This window comes from Diadema antillarum, unplaced genomic scaffold (genome assembly GCF_040938485.1).
Source record: "Diadema antillarum isolate AM-2024a unplaced genomic scaffold, OU_Dant_1.0 scf00000186, whole genome shotgun sequence".
Taxonomy (NCBI): domain Eukaryota; kingdom Metazoa; phylum Echinodermata; class Echinoidea; order Diadematoida; family Diadematidae; genus Diadema; species Diadema antillarum.
The window spans coordinates 289028-303355 of record NW_027271075.1 but is presented as its reverse complement, the minus strand read 5'-3'; the positions used below and the strand labels follow the sequence as shown (position 1 = coordinate 303355).

The following is a 14328-nucleotide window of genomic DNA, read 5'->3' as shown; positions in this document are numbered from 1 at the left end:
GTAATTATCCTTGACTGATATGACAATGTACTTGTATAGATACAATCTGGTATACTTGTAAAGTGATAGCCAGTGACAAGAGAACTGAAAATTTCATTCAAATGAACTTTACCAGCAAAAGTTACATGTAGCAAATTTTCCCACCATGCATGATATACACATCCAGGCAAACATTCAGGCCTCTGGTATTGAAAAGATTAGTGCTTGAATTTGGATTAAAATTGGCTGTTTATATATCATTTACAAGGACCTGATAACACACTATGAAATTGGGGGGGGGGGGGGGGTTCACGCTAAACATGAATGAAGAATAGATTCTGAAACCTGAGTGTGACTTAATATCTTTGACAAAAACTAAATTCATAAATTATGAGAGACAGAGCATGAAACATTTCTATTCAAAAGTAACAACAAATACAGATTAAAAATTTTAATACCCACTAATCACTTTCTATGTTCCTCAAAGGTGCATAACTTCCTTTGTAATGTTATTATAAAGCAACTGCCAAAGTTTAAATCTCAAACTTGGGCTAATCAATATGAAGACCAACACCTACTGGTGTCTATGGGAAACGTGTGTTGTAGCAAAATCAGTCCGTCCTCAACGGGTTAAGCTGCTGTTTGGTTTCTTTTTTGTTTTTCCAGACCCAAAACTACAAACATTTTTGTTTGGACCCTTCTACTTTCAAACGCTTTCGATGCCTGAAGTTCCTGAAACAAGAGCTCCTTCTGACTTTGTTTAAAACTGTTAAAAAAAAAATCCAGTAAAAATATTTTTACTTTTGTAGCTTTTAAGTTTCTTTTTGTAAAGCTCATTTAGCATCATGTCACAACATGAATGTAACTACAAAGTGATATAGAACTACATAACATTTTACATTCTAGTGCATACATAGGCTGCAGAATTGTAATAAGAAACTCCCAGTATTGACAAGAAAATTTGATGTACCTATATATCTTGTTATTATTCCATGACAGCGAGAGATGTCTGTGAAAGTCAAAATGGTCAAAGTACAATGCAGGCCTAAATATAATGTAAAACACAATATTTTTGCGGTATGAAATTTTCCCGAGGTAAAGCCAACAGCCTTTTTCGCGGCATAAAATTTTCGCGAGTTGCCTCTAACATTCAATGCATACAAATAGTGTAGGCAAGAACTTTCGCATGCATATTAGATTTCGCGAATCTTGGCTCTCACAAAATTCGCCAAATTAAAATGCACGCGAACATTCCTCGTTTTACAGTATTAGGTGTCGTAATGATAGATTCCAAACCATGCAAGAGTTCAAATGTGGTACAATTTTCAGAATGAATTCACATCTACATTAATAGAAGTTGATGTCTGTATCAAATATCCACAGAAAATAGGCAGTTTGATATTTGCACAATGGAGTGTTCATAACTGATGCCAATATGCTTGTATGATACCATTCTGTACCACTTCCAGACCTCCAGTAGAAGAAGAAAAAAAAATGCAAGATAAGACCTACGTCATATACTGGATCCGAATGCAATTATCATCTGTGCATCCAGCATACAGATTTCAGCAACTTTCCCACGCAAAACTGTACCCCTCACTGCATTTCATTATGCTGTTTGCATTCATAGGCATACAGACAAAATTCAGGGTCAGAACATTTTAATTCAAGGGTAGGGTACAATGAGTGCTCAAACAACACTTGCACTGTATGCACTTATAACATGCTGATCTGGCCTCATTTGTTCCCATTTGTGTGTGACCTTCGCATTTCTGCCCCATCATAAAGCATGCCACCCAAACACCCTTTTTAATGCGTTTTATCAAGCAAATGCACATGACTGCCATGTATTTCACATGCCTCCACTTTCAAGCCACAGCCAAATACAGACCGACGGACAGCTCTTCAACACTAGTGTACACACTGGTTCGCATACTGTTCAAGCAGGTATACAATAAATCTATGTACGGGGAAAGAGATAGGATGGGGATACAATGTGTCTCTTCAGAACAATTCTCACTTGAACAATTATTGCAGTGCCTCAAGGAAATCTTGATTTTGATATCAGGTTAGCAAATCAAGATGATACATTCATGACAGTAAAAGGTGCATTCCATCTCCATTTGAGCTACATGGTAGTTTAATACTTCAAGTCTAAATTGTAAGATTGAGAAGATGCACTGTTAAACTGTAGTACAAGCAAGAAGATGAAAATGGGGCTCCATGGAGCTACATGTACTTTAAATATACATAGGCCTAATTTCTGTTCGAAATTCAAGTACAATTGTACATGTATGTATTCTTGGGAGGTGGTTTACATACCCCACTTTTCTGAGACCAAATGCAGCGCAAGGCAAATCATCAATTACTTCTCCACAATATGAATTTCATTCTGAGTGAAACTGCACACATAGTATACAATTAAATGCCAAAGAGATCACCTGTAAAACTGTAATAGAGGCAATAAAATCTGATATGAGAGAGAACAACATTTCCATTAAGTCTAGATTATCTTATTATTACTTGCATTTTCTCTGAGTCTGCGATTAAAGACTGAAATGGCTGTTTCTGTCTTGTAGTGCAACATAAATATTGAGTGCCCTTTGGTTTATAATGCCTCATAATGTAGTAAAAAGAAACTTGTCGCCATTTCAAATCAAGTCAAACAAAAATGACAGGCGGGGGAAACAGGAACATAACTTTGAAGCAATTTCCTAAACACATTTGTGACTGCCCCAGGCGCCCGGCTCAAACCCACAAAAAGTCACAGATTAGGATTTTCTGTAATGGACCAAAATATAACAGTCATTCGGGTTGAATGACTCAAGTTTTTAAAGAGTGTCTTACCTGTGAAAGCAATCTCTTCTCTACAACTACTGTTAAAATTTGATGACTTAGAACAATACCCAAATTGATATATTAGCAATTTTTCTGGACCATATTTTTCCAGACAGGCGCTGCTTTCATTGTGCTTAAACTACTGCACAGCATGCCTGAGTGATTCTAAATAATTTTAAAATCCTCTTTCCTCCTTAAATGAAATCGCACCTCCTAACTCTCTCTTTGGGAATATTTCAATCACTTTTTGAATGAGTTACCGAAGTATGATCCAATTTGAAAATCTTATAGAATTAAATACCTTTCTAAAGCTTAGAGATACAGTAACTGTTTCAAGCTATGTAGAAAAGTGAACATTTGTTTGGCCTATTTTATGTGGGTTTTGAGCTGGGCAGTCACATGTGATAATTGAGAACATTATCCATAGCTCACAATACTAGGCTTGAAATTGGATAATTTGTGTTAAAATGATACAGATCGCAGTTTGTGGCAATCACATAAACCACCATTACTTTCTGATTTGTCTTCTTATAGGAAAGACATGAAAATTACAAAATGAATAGATGCTTTGAGGAAAAAAAGTGCAGTTTATTATGGTTTTCATTCAACTGAAAAAAAAAAAGTCCACCTTCAACTGTAGTGAGTGCTCTTTAAGTTACTGAACATTTCACAAAGCTCTTTATTTTCTTGTCATGGCTGGGTTATCACATTTAATAATCTACTCAAATATTCTACTTCATTTTTGATTGATAGCTAACAAAATGGGTACTTCACAATACTGGGTATCTGGCTATGCTGCCAAGGGCCAATGATAATGGTTGGGTCCTCTTGGAAAGCAGTGCTAATACTGAAGAGGCTACTCAGGGTGAGCAGGACCAATACATTGTTGTATAATGATATTAATTGACCTGTTGAGGACAGACTGATTTCGCTATATAACACGCACTTGCCAAAGACACCTGCCCGAGTATTCTCGGGACTCGTCTTCAATGGGTTAAGTATTACAGTGTATGCCCTATAATTTGCATTTGTTGTATTGCAATGACACCTCTATTATTTTGCATACTTTCATTTTACCCAGACAACAAGCAAACAAATTTGCATCATGCATGAGAATGCAAAAATGAGTACCGTATTTAATAACTAAAATCAAGAATCAAAGTAAAAGAAACAGCTTTGTTGCAATGAAATAATCATTCAAAGTTTTGACAGAGAAATACTTGGAGAAAGAGAAGATGATGAAACACCAGAAGAGGATTAAATACGCAGGAATTAAACTCTGTTCAATGACTGATGTACTGAATATCAATACTTTGTACACACTAGACTCAATGCACTGTATAACATAGGATTGACATTGGCAACTGCCAGTTTCAATTGGAAGTTGAAATTGTTTTTGTTTGTCTGTTTGTTTGTTTTTTTCAATACAATACCCTACTTCCACAACTTAGGCCTACATGTACAGTGTACTGTAGTTCCGTGTAAAATACACAACAGACACTAACCTTTTCTCTCACTGTCAGTTGTATTGGATGGGTAGCCTAGTTGTACAATACTGAGGTTTGAGTGTCCCACATTAAATTGAGTGAACAATTCTTTTCCGAGAGAAACCTCATTTATACACTGAACAGAGCTTCTTTTTGCTATTTTCTCTATTTCTAGGCCCAGAGCTGAACAGATCTGTATGCTAAATCAGGTTTTGCAAGCAGAAGTTCTTGTTTGCTTTGTGATATATCAGGTGGTTGAAGAATATTTTGGACAGTGAGTTGTGTAGATTTACATTGTAGTACAGACAGCAAGACATTCCCCAACACAAGCAGTATTTTCCCACATTTGTACAATACACTGTATAAAGCCTATAAAGCATTTTGCATGGTGACCCTTAGACAGAGTAAGGTCAGCCACACGACCTCTGTGAACTCTAATTCCATTATGTCTACACAATACAGCATTTGGTCAGTTTCACAGACAGAGAGAGAGAAAGAAAACAAAGAGAACAAAGGACCTACAAGTATGTGCAGACATTATGCACACACACACACACACACACTCACAAAACCCCACCCTCCTTTCATCCAAAGAACACCTTTTGGAGAATAAATAACAGTGAAAAGAGAAACTTGTTGAGGGAATGTAGCCTGACCTGTATTGCATTATTGTGCCTACAAATATAGGCCATACCTATTGAAGGGGTCACGGCCAGTAAAAAGCTCCCTTGAGTATAAAACTTGGGGGGGGGGGGGGGGGACACCACACTAAATGCATTGTACATTGTAGTAGGCCTACCAGAAGTAAACAAATTTTCAGAGAGAAAAATTGGATGACCAACAGTCCTACTGCTGTTGCTTTTTTCCCCCTTTTTTTGTCTTGCGTTGTTTTGTTTTTTGTTTTTTGCTTGTTTCTACTATCAACATTAAAAGAAAAATATGATCATTCCAGCTACCGGTACTTCCAAGATACCGGTACATGCAGTAATACATCACACAGATATATCTGCTAAATGTCAATATTCTGCAGAATTATACTCAGTAACGGTACACCGCATATGCCTACCATCTTCGCTCCAGGAAATGTAAAATTCAAAGACTCTACAGGACACCAATATCATCATTCTTTTCTTTTTAAGAAGAACAAAACAATTATGGCACTGTAAAAGAAGATATTTTCGCGCGACTAATTTTTTGCGCTCAGAGGGGTAAGAAGAGTTTCGCATGTTTTTAATTCCATGGAATCATGCCAGACCTCAACTACTGGAACATACATGTATGGCAGGCAAAAATATTTGCGACTGTGCTTTTATTTTCGCGCTAGTTTCTGGTTGCGTGAAATGTACGAAAATTTCAACACCGCAAAAATGTCCACTTTTACAGTACTTACTCTAACAACATCTGCCTATGTTTTCCACTCATCAATAGATGTGAGGTCATCTCTTTAGACTGACATAAACCATACTCATAAATGCAAACATATCCCCACAAAATACGCTTATTGCAAAGGGATATTGAAAGAGTGGATGTACAGTAGCTGAAGCGTTATACAGTGTAAAATTGATGCTAGAACACTTTGCCACTACTTGGCTGGTTTTCAGAAAGGTATAATGCAAAGTGTAGCGTTGCAAAGTGACATACACAGCATGATATGCTTACACACTAATGAAAACCACATGCATCGTGCACCATCGTACTGAAAACATTTCATTGATTTTTGTCTTTAAACCCTCTGCTACACCAGCCTCCATGACCATGTACTCAATGATGATACTCTCTGTTGATTTTGCAGAAAAGCAAATCAATTGTCCACTGGCAGCCAAGGACATAGCCATTTTAACCACCAGTGAGTGAGTGCTAATTGCTTGCATACGATACGCTCTCAATTAGCAAAGACAGAGCAAATCAGCACATTATGAGTTTGTCCTCCTAATCAGGGGGGTGTTCAGAATTAGAAAAAAGTGGACCACTTCAGGATTTAATCAGCTGACAAGCAAAAAACAAAAACAAAAACAAAATACAAAAAAAACCCACAAAAAACACTTCTTCATCAAATGACAAGCAAAACAAAAAAGGGGGGTTCTGCGACTCCCTTTTTTTCTTTTTATTTCTTTTGTCTTTTTGCTGGCAAACGGGGGGGGGGGGGGGGGGGGAGGAAGGCCTGCTCATGTACCACATTAAGTCTTCATCATGAGTTCGGTTTTATCCAAACATGTACACCAACGAAACGGATTTTGTAAAGGATAGCTTCAGTTTGTTTGTTGTTGTTGTTGTTGTTGTTGTTGTTTTCAGATTTTAACACTAATCACATGGGGTGATCTTTTCAATCTACATAGCTACACCAGGGGGGCATTTCATGAAGCGTTTTGGTCGGATATTTTTCTGACAAACTGTTACAAGTTACTGAAATCCTTGCATCTGATTGGCTTAGAGCAAATTTGTCCGACAACTTTGTCGGACATAAAGCTTCATGAAATGCTCCCCAGGATTTCTTGTGGAATGACACATTCTTGTGGAATGACACAAAGATGATGCAATCCTCTACTAGTAACTTACATATCTCAACAATTTTGTAGTGGAAAAGAAACTAGATTTTGTCGTGATGAATATGAGCTGGGTGGATCAGAAAATACACCACCACAGTGATAGGTAAAGTTTTGGGATGCAGTTCATATTATTAGTTGTTCAGTAATTTGAAAGCTCATCTAGGCATGTCTGAAAAATAGAGCTAAAATTACTTTGTATGTATTTAAATGATTATCAAAAATCATTTCAATGATGCTTTTCAATTGAACTATTGATGAACTAGACCTCTATGTTAATAACAAATTTTGGTAAAACTGACACATAAAATCTAGGTCATTCATTTATGGAATTAATAGACTAGCTCTACTTGGTATATAATCTATATCTACCACTTGCACTTAAATTTACTAAAATTACATGCACAGCACAGCCTCAGGATCACTAACACAGGATCAGGGGACTGTAGAAATATGTTCATTTAAAATTAAAACTATCCTTTCCTTAGAAAAACACAAGGTACCTTTCATCCGACTTAGCTGGGGTTTACTTTAACCACCATTCCATCATTTAAAATATTACTATGGCAAGCATCAGCTACACATTAAGTAGCAACTAACAACCAGCACAGCAGAGACAACATCCCAATGCCAATACACGCCTCCTTCCAATTCCATACATCCACTGCACTGCACGAACATTACGTTCGTCGCTCGGTCGGGCAGACATACGCCAATGCATTGCGTAGCTGCGCCACGACAGAGCCGTAATCCGTAAGCTGGCAGGGCGTAGAAATAAGATAACAACGCAAAATCATGGCCGTTAATTCAATTGCAACATCAGCTACCTACAGATGTTGCTTCGCGCAAATACATGTTTGATACCTAGAACAATTGAAAAACAAAGGAAAATAGTTAGTTTACCTCAGTATTGTCTCCGGGAAAGCGATGCTGAAGGGTAATTTCTCGTATGCAGTATACAGAATCAGGACGGCTAATCCACAGTATGTACCCGCAGTACCTCCGCTTCCGGTATAAACGTAATGAATGGATCCGTCTTCGCAAGAAGACCACACCGGCGGCGGGTACGGTACACACACACCGCTGCTTTCACTGGCTGGACAATTCGGCTATCTCCCCCTTGATCCCTACCGGCAGCTCGGCTTGAGCCATACATGGCTTCCCCCTCAGTGCTGTGCGAGGTAGCGCTGAGAATAACAACCGAACTGATGATGGCGTGTGACTACCTTTACGTTCCGTCATCATAGACCTTTCTTATCCTGTTTCTTCAGTGTTTCTAAAAATATTCAGGGGCGGCGCAGCCGTGGGGGCCGTGGGGGCTCGGGCCCCCACACTTTTTGTGCACCATACAAAGGAATACATAAGGTGTCATCACTTTGGGCCCCAACACTTTTTTCAACTCGGAAGTACGTAAGTGGCACTAAAATGGGAGGGGAGAGAATGAGCTGAGGACCTTTTTTTTTTTTTTTTTTTTGGCTTGTTAGCTCATGAAACCCGGAAGTGGGCCCCCACACTTTTGAAAACACTGCGCCGGCCCTGATATTAGCCAGGGCCGGTGGAGCGTTTTCAAAAGTACAAGTGTGGGAGCCCACTTCCGGGGTTCATGAGCTAAAAAAAAAAAAAAGAGAAAAGGTCCTCAGCTCATTTCTCCCCATCCATTTCCGGTTTTTTCAGCTGACGAAAAAAAAAAATCTATCTAAGTTGTATTTCTATCTAGTGCCACTTACGTACTTCCGGGTTACAAAAAGTGTGGGGGCCCAAAGAGCTGACACCTTATTCCTTTGTATGGTGCATAAAAAGTTTGGGGCCCCCACGGCCTCCACGGTTCCGCCAGCCATGTTTCATTTTACTATACTTTGCAACATTCTGTATATAATGACAATGATCGACTTGTTTTATTTCTTTTACTATAGTATTTAACAAACATACCCAAAAGTAAGACGAAAGCTTGATTTTGATATAACCCCTATTGAATCCTGTGTTTCGCGGCTGCTGATCTTTTATTCAACAACATCATTCATTAAATTATTTCATATCTTAAACAACTACGACGGCTATAATTAGAGCAAAGTTTTGTATTGGTTATTCATAAAGCAATCTCATGCTACCGCGGACTGTGTCTAAACTTGGCAGATCTTTAAGCTTTCTGTTGATACACACGCAAAGTTTATGCTTGATGTATTTTTACTCAGTTGTGTTTATTGTCAACGTATAAGATCGTTTTCTTTACTTGCATTTGCGACCAGGCTTTCCTTGATGCCCGTGCCAAAATTACGAGAGGCCGGCACAGAGAGGCCCATTTCTGGAGTCCTGATGCATAATAGTGTATCACAGGGTTGGCCCGCTGGACTCTCTTCAAAGCATAATCATCCTCTTATTTTTCCTCACCCAAAGGAAGATTACTCTTATTCATATATCTAGATAAATGCTTGGATTGATAAATACTGATTGATGTCAATGCTGGAATAATGGGAATAAATGAAGAGTTTGTTCGCAAAAACCGATAAGTCCATTTTGGAAGATTTTGAAGCACGGTCTCTGTCACAAAGTACAAAATAATACATGTATATTGGTCACTACATATAAAGGTACATTCTTAAAGTTATGGTCAAAACAAGCAAAAAAGTATTATTCTCTCTATTTTTCTTGACCTTTAATCGCAAATATCTCCATTTGGCAAATATGGACTTATCGGTTTTTGCGAACAAACTCTTCAAATGCAACGATAATAGCTGTATTAAGATCAATAAGTATTAGGTCTATAAATCCATGAATTGATAAATGAATAAAGAAATACATAGATATATAAACTCGAACACATGGAAATAAATGACATTATTCGTGACACTTGCTATGTTCTGTGCATGTACAACGTGTCGATGGCACCGTGTGATAAAGTCCTTATTAAGACGGTTAAGATAAAAGAAGGTAGAGAATCCATGAGGGGAACATTTCAGAAAACAAAAATATACTTTACATGTACAATGTACTTAAAATCTATTTCCAGTGATTTTTTTTTTTGCCTTCGTCATCACTATCGTCGCATTCCTATAGATCTGTCTGAATGCGTTAGGTAGTATCAGTAACGGCATTAGCTGATAATGAATTTGCTTATATACAAATTAATGCATTACCTGTTTTATATTCCCCTTTAAGAACGACTTTCATAACATTTAGAATATGTCAATGCAACAATATAACAACATAACTTTGACAATTTGTTCTAACTGATGGAAAAATGAGAAAAAGAAAAGAAGAAGTAGAAACAGATAAATGAATTTGAATTGCTATTACCAGGAAACCTCGGAGCATGGCTCGTTATATTTTTCAATTTTTTTTCACTCTTTGAATATAGCATATTATAGTAAAATGTGAATGGCCCTCTGAATTACGACTGTTTTAGAAGTCAAAGTTGATTACTATAGTACCATTAGGTAGCATCTTCTTATTAAACACAGCCAAAACACGAGATTCGGATGTCCTTATATACGTCGAGTAGGATGAAACAGCAAGGCCTTTTTATGCATGTAATTAAATACTTGCAATGATTCATGAGAGAAATATTATCCGCTACAAACAAGAGAGAGTTTTACTGTCAAGCACAATTTCATGTTCATGAGGGCCCATAACTGCATGGATTCTGACAAGTAATGGTTAAGAGTCTGGTGAATTTGATTTTTAATCAAGTCATTCTGATTGATATGTGTTAATGATATCACTAGCTCGTAAAAAGGCTAAACCGTGATAATCCGCAATGTATATCTCTTTGTGGGCTAATATAAACTCGCTTTGTGCATGTCAGAAGTTAATATATTCTACACATAGAATGAAGTCTGAGATGGTATAGTATATCAATAACGCAGATTAGTTGAAAAACTAAAACCCCATCTGGAGATCTCCGGGGCAGTGGTCTGATATGCCTCTGTTTCTCTCGCGTAACACGAATGGTCACCAGATAATATCAAATACATGGACAGTCAGGTATATCGTCAGGTATAAAGATGTATAGGCCTGGAGGCCTACAGACAGATAGTAGGTAGCTAGAGGGTACCACTGTCTACTCCGCTCAAATTCTCGTTTCTCGAGTAACTTTGACCCCAGATAAAAGTCAGCCATTTCGTTTTTAGCTCGATTACCTAGATTAATTATTTTCAGTTTGTTATAGGCACGTCACTTGGTGGCGACATCATGCAGTGGCGGATCGGCCGGGTGGGGGTCGCACGGGGCGAGTGCCCCTCCTTTATTTTTGCATTTTTTTAAAAACTCTTTATGTGCCATGGTGGAGACTGACCCCCTGTGTGCCACGTTATTCTGAGACAGGAAGGTAGTCATTCTTTCAGAAAGAGTTCTGTTTTTTCCAATTTGTATAACTTACTGTTAAGATGGGCATAATAGCAGGCAAAGTTAAAGAGAAATGCCAAGCTTAGTTTCGATATAAATTGTATGACGAATCTATTTTCATTTTTTTTTTTCTTTTGAATGACCAGTTGCTACATTACTGAAAAGGTATGACTTTTGCACATAAAACCGTGACAGAAATTTAGAATGTACGAGCAAATCTAGTTGGGAACACTGCTTGATAGTCAATCACCACATAGAATGCAAGCTGTATATGAGAGGAACAAAAGCACGAGAAACGCTTTCATTGTGTCGCGGGATTAGCAGTGATTAGCGATTTATCGATCGGTTTTGGCGGCTTTGTTTGTTGAGCAGAATATGCGAAGTTGGCACGCCGTCGACTGAGTCGGACGTGCGAACGTGGCACATAAAGAGTTAAATACGCTGTAAAAGAAATACATTCAATTTTGTGTTGCTTGTTTGTTTGCTTGTTTTTGATAAAAGTATACACGTACATGAGTCGCACAATGACCTTTTTTTTCTTCTTGTCAGCCAATTAACGCCAAAAGTGGTACGAAAAAAATTTTTTTTTTTTTTTTTTTGCTTGTCAGCTTATTAAACCCGGAAATAGACCTATGGAGAAATAAACTGCCCCCCTTTTTTTAACGGAATTCCTGTATCCGCCCCTGTCATGCATAGCGACTTGCTCGACGTAATGCTGCGTTTACACCATGTTCCCGGCAACCACGGCAGCCCCATTAATTTGCCAGAAACGTTGTACGCCGTGGATATAGATGAGACAGTCCTCCGTTTCCCTCTTCGTATTCTAGTCTTTTTTCAGTCCAGTTCTCGCCCCGTTGAACGTGTATAGCTGTAAAGACCCTGTTCTCACGGCGATTGGTCAGGCTAGACTATCAATATTTTCGTCGCGTCCCGCTATATGGACCACCGCCAATTTTTGTTACGGCATATTATGTGCCGTCGTGTCTTGTTGTGTTTACCCCGTTTTATTACAGCATATATGGCCTACAAAGTTCCTCATTAGCACCGGGAATGCCGTGGCAAATTTTTTGACAGTTTAAAAATCTGACAAGGCATTCGCGGCAAATCACAGCCTGTCGCGTTTGCCTATCCCGTCTCACCGCGTTGTCTCATGTCAATCCCGTTTTGTCCACGGTGGCCTGAAACGTAACTGCCTTGGCCGCCGGGATCATGGCGTAAACGCAGCATTACTTTTGGAATATTCATGTTCCAACAAAGAGTGAACTTAATCGCGTAGACGGGTGACCAGAAGGGTGATGTTCGTTATTCCAAAAATGAAATACTGTTCGTTATTCCGAAGATTCGTTTTTCCGAAACACCGATAATAATTCCCCCGTTTAATAATTAGATGTTCCTTAATCCGAAAATTAACAAGGGTTCTTTTTACTGCGAACATTTATAGCGTTATTTCGAAGGTTCGTAATTTTGAAAATGAAATAGAAGGTTCATTCACTTGTTCGGAACACTCTGAAATGAAATGAATGGACATTTTAAATGTTAACTTCTCTGACCCTTTTATAAATGTTTGACTTAACACTCAAAATATTGGAATTACCATTTCTGAAATGATAAGTTCAACATTTTGTGAGCAAAATTTAATACAAGTACTTTGAATGTTGGAGGAGTAACAACATTTACAATGTTTACAAAGTGTATTTAGCATTTTGATTTTTAGATTGAAGTTTCGTTAAAGGGACTGTACAATACTGATTGAGGTGGGGATTCATGTTTTGAACATTCCTAATTGAAATAATGAGAAACCTCTTGTGAAATATAAAAGAACATGTACACGTAATTTTAAGGATTCAATGTTTATTTGATGAAAATTGGTTTTCAAATGGCCGAGATATCCAAAAAAGTGATGACAATAAAGGGCGACAGGCCACGCCTTTTATCGGGATCTCTTTGTTTCACCTTGTTTTTGGATACCTCAGCCATTTCAAAACCGATTTTCATCAAATAAACTTTTGATACCCCTTAGAATTGCATGCTCTTTGATATCTCATAGAGTGGTTTCTGAATATCTCGCAAAATATTAAAAGCTAAATTCTCACCTCGACCAGAACTGCACACACCCTTTAAGCTGAAACTGAAAAGAAGGTGACTGACCTACCTTCGGAATAACGAACCTTACTTAATTTTCTGATTGACGAACCTTTGGAATAACGAACCTTACTTAATTTTCTAATTGACGAACCTTTGGAATAATGAACCTTATTTCATTGTCAGATTAACAAACCCTAAATAAATAATGTTTCGTTTTCGGAATTACGAACCTACGGAACAGTTCGATGATGATGATGATAATAATATCAGTAGTAATAATAATAGTAATCATTATTATTATTATTATTATTATTATTATTATTATTATTATCATTATTATTATTATTATTATTATTATTATTATATTAGAAAAGCTGCAATGTTTATAAAAGGAAAAATACACACTATTTGTTGCCTGTCAAGGCCTGTCCAAACTGCTGTCACCAGTTTGGTCTTTGAACAGGGGCCTTGGAATATTAATTTTGTTTAGTGTGTGTGTGGGGGGGGGGGAGAAAGGTTTTTCACAAACATTTTATTCTTCCTTTTACATCGAAAATTGTTTTAAAATTACAGAATTTTCCATTTTCAATGGGAGCCATTATTTCCCTGAGAATCCAACAATGACACATATAAAGAAAAAGAGGATTTCACACACAATATGACCTGCTTTAGCAATTAAAAATGGAGGGTTTTTCATCAAACTACTGCAGTTTTTTTTATGTAAAAAGCATGTTATCTTTTTGTCATGCAAGATAAGTGTTAAACATCAAAGCTTTGCACAATCGCACAGAAAGGCACTTACTCAACAGCCGAGATACACTGTATATTGTACAGTCACCTCTGCCTATGTTAAATCTGTAGGAACTGAAGAAAAAGGTTCGACTTAAGAGAAAATTTGACTTATGAGGGATCAAAAACAAAGTAAATTCAAAGAATGGGAGCTAACACAACATGACAGTCGACTAAGGCAATTATTCGACTTATGTGATTTCTACAATGTACTTTGGCAGAGTTGATTTGTAAAACCACTTTGATAATATAACAACAATCTTATG

At 37.5% G+C, this 14328-nt stretch overlaps 1 protein-coding gene across 1 annotated transcript in view; it reads right to left on the bottom strand.

The window, feature by feature from the left end:
- The window catches only part of LOC139723316 (E3 ubiquitin-protein ligase HECW2-like), a 76937-nt gene extending 69035 nt beyond the window's left edge, over positions 1-7902 (bottom strand). Inside the window, exon 1 of the mRNA XM_071634577.1 lies at positions 7751-7902. The gene's annotated coding sequence lies outside the window, so the exon portion shown is untranslated. The remainder of the gene's footprint in view (positions 1-7750) is intronic.
- Positions 7903-14328: the final 6426 nt, after the last annotated feature.